This window comes from Sinocyclocheilus rhinocerous, unplaced genomic scaffold (assembly GCF_001515625.1).
Source record: "Sinocyclocheilus rhinocerous isolate Xijiao unplaced genomic scaffold, SAMN03320098_v1.1 scaffold225, whole genome shotgun sequence".
NCBI classification, from domain to species: domain Eukaryota; kingdom Metazoa; phylum Chordata; class Actinopteri; order Cypriniformes; family Cyprinidae; genus Sinocyclocheilus; species Sinocyclocheilus rhinocerous.
This window is the reverse complement of record NW_015630532.1, coordinates 2323353-2327015: the sequence shown is the minus strand read 5'-3', so window position 1 is coordinate 2327015 and position 3663 is coordinate 2323353. Positions and strand designations below refer to the sequence as shown.

The 3663-nt window shown below is 34.9% G+C and overlaps 1 pseudogene; it reads right to left on the bottom strand.

Moving 5' to 3' along the window:
* The window catches only part of LOC107740488 (E3 ubiquitin-protein ligase AMFR-like), a 5330-nt pseudogene extending 1959 nt beyond the window's left edge, over nucleotides 1–3371 (bottom strand).
* Between the last annotated feature and the right edge of the window lie 292 nt (nucleotides 3372–3663).

Below are 3663 nucleotides of genomic sequence, written 5' to 3'. Positions count from 1 at the left end.
TTAAGCAGTGAGATGACTATCAGGTGTCAGTGTGTGCCCTGTTTTATTTAGAGAACAGGGATCTATCAAAGTCTGATCATGTTTGTGGAAGTGTATCATGGCATGAACAAAGGAGATCTCTGAGGACCTCAGAAAAAAAGAGTTGTTGTTGCTCATCAGGCTAGAAAAGAGAACACTGAACAACCACGGTGTGCATGGTGCATCCAAAAAGAACATTGCTGCCATTCTGCAGTTTGCTAAAGATCATGCGGACAAGCCACTACTGGATCCGGCTACTGGAGAAATGTTTTGTGGACAGATGAGACCAAAATAGAACTTTTTGTGTTTCCTGTGTTAGGAAGTGTTATGTTTGAAGAAAAGAACACACTGCATTCCAGCATAAGAACCTAAGTTGTTCTACCAAAGAATGGTTAAAGAAGAACAAAGCAAATGTTTTGTAATGGTCAAGTCAAAGTCCGGACCTTAACCCAATTGAAATTTTGTGGAAGGAACTGAAGCAAGTAGTTCATAGGAGGAAACCCACCAATATCACAGAGCTGTGTCAGGGTCTGGCGTCTGGTGTCAAGCCGTTGTGCAGGACTGATCAGCAGTTACAAGAAACATTACCTGCAGTTATTGTTGCAAAAGGGGGTCAGACCAGATACTGAATGCAAAGATTCGCATACTTTTGCCACTCACAGATATATAACACTGGATCGTTTTTCTCAAAAAATAAATAGCAAAGAAAATATTTTTGTCTCATTTGTTTGTTTGGGTTCTCTTTGTCTACTTTCAGGACTTGTGTGAAATTTTGATAATGTTTTGAGTCATATTTATGCAGAAATATAGAAAATTCTAAAGGGTTCACAAACTTTCCAGCAGCACTGTATAAGGTATAATGTATCCTAAAAATGCATAGAACAATGGCATTCCAGTCACTTCTTATGGGTCTTTATATCAATCTGTACTTTACTTGAGTTCTGTTACAACCAAATATTTACTTATGAATAATTCTATTCTATTTATGAATACAATAATATTTATGAATCTAAGCAATTCTATTTATGAATAATAACAAGCCAATCAACCATACAAATTCAACTTTTCTTACTTACCGAAGAATTGCATGGCTCATATATACAGTACCATAAGGCACTGTAAAAACAATGACTTTTTAAGTATTCGTACACGTGAAAACAAGTACTGTGTATACATTTGTTTTTAAATGATACAGACTTAAGATGCACACATACAAACAGGTTCACATGCACACACATTCAAACTTACTTCAACTGCCATAAAGGAGAGAGTGTGCATACCATGGGAAAACCCCAGCAGGCCACATAATACAGTGAGAACCCCAGAGGACACAAACAAACACATCAGCAGGAACAACACACGCATATGGCTGCCCAGAGTCGAGGTGGAGGATGACGAGATCTATGCAACAAAAACACACAATATCATAGATTACACTGAATGCATAATGTAGCACTAAAAAGGAAATGACAGTGATGCACAACAAAATGCAGTTTTATGACCTCTTTAACCTCACCATTGTTGTCTAGGTTAAAGCACTTACATGAGGAATGATACTGATTTGAAATCATAATCTTGTCTAATGCTTAAACTGAAAATTATTTTAGTAAACACGTGGGGATTCAAGGACTAATGCTATTTATAATGTTAATCCTGAAATTGATATGGACTTGGGTGGTCACATGGTAGGCCATCTGTGTTTTCCACAGTTTCCAGGCACTGGATTTCTCTCTCTGAGTATTGGGTATCTGGATATTAAGTGAAAATATTTTTACTTACATACTCAAAACGATCGTTGCAGAGCTGGGCCAACAGCTGGAGAAAGAGAAGTGTACAGTAGAGAACCAAAGACACCACATGGCCAGCTCCCTCTCTGACTGCACATTCAGCACACCAAAGAGAAAGATGAACTTGTAGAATAGAAAGTTCCAGATTTTGTCCTTGAGGTTCTTATAGCAGGAATGTCAAGAACATAAATGAACATACAGAAGGCTTCATTAGTCATACACTGCTATGTCTGGATATGGAGAAACACACTGAAACATAATTAATTCCTTATATTAAATTTTATCTGTTTTTCATTTATTCTAAGATCACCAAACACAACAAGCTGGACACATTTTGCCATCAGCAGGAGAAAACAGCACAGTGTGTTCACAAGGACCTGAGGAGATGAACAATGTACAGTAGCTGCACTAATGTACATTTGCTTTAATGATACTAAACCTCTAAAACCTAATATACAGTATACAGTATGAAACACCAAGTTTGAAGAATAGGCAGGGCTATGTTGTTTGAAATAGTGCTGTCAAACGATTAATCACATCCAAAATAAAAGTTTTTAATTGCATAATATGTGTATGTACGGTGTATATTTATTATGTATATATAAATACACACACATGCAGTATATATTTTGAAAATATTTACGTGTATATATATTTATATTATATATAAATATATTTAATATATAAATGTAACATTTTTCTTAAATATATACATGCATGGGTGTGTGTTTATATATACATAATAAATATACACAATACATATATATAATATGCAAACAAAAACTTTCATTTCGTTTGACAGTACTAGTTTGAATAAAAAAAAGTTACATTTTCATACAATGACATGCATCAATGATGAATATGAAATAATTTAATAATCTAGTTTAAAGTACCTAAACGTGCCAAGTTCTTAGAAATAACTTCATATTCATGTTGGTTTCATACATTTAAAAAACCCTTTTGAAACATTTAACAACCGAGTTAATCATGCTAAAATTCAATGCGGTCAAATTTTTTTTTATTTTTTTTATTAGGCCTACATCACATTTTAATTTTTAAATTATAATTTATATAAAAAATATTATGCCAAACGACTCCAAGAGCGTTACACCTTAGCATTTTACTTTGAGCTTCAGGGGGGAAAAAAACTAAAATTATTTTAATTCAGAAATTGATAACGTTTAGTTTATTCAAGTCATTTTTACACGAATTACGTTTTTTTAAATATATATTATGTATCCGAAAAACAAACTGGCAATTAAGTCATTCACTGACCCATATAATTCTGGGTTATGTAAGGATATTTGACCACTTACCCATATACAGAAGCTTTCCGTATCTTGATACCACAAAACAGTTGCATATAATTCTTCATTGTTGACATTGTCATCGCCTGTCCTGCCAGCGGGTGAGTCCTGAGAGAGTTTGTTCGTGAGAACGGTCTGTTTGAACGGATCTTTCGTCTCTTCATACACATTGTAGATGCACCCTGACAGTAAACATACACTGGATGCTGCGTATTTGAACCCATGGCCAGGACAACACATCTACAACCCTCAGCGCCATAATCACCAATACACAAAAATTTATCTCTGTCTTTAACTGACTATCGATAATAGGATACTTTAAGACTTAGGCTAAATATTCCGTTTCGGCCGTCTAAAACCTGTCCTTAAGGCAAGACTTCAGCGTTGTCACTTTACTTCAGGTTGCACGAGAGAGGGCGCAAACAAGGGAATAAGATCCAAAACGGAATCAGATTATCGAAACTGCTCCTTCAAAATCAATTTTATCGATTTGAAATTAGAGTGCAATTAGAAACTAATATGGGAGATTGATGCTAGTATTATTTCTCAGG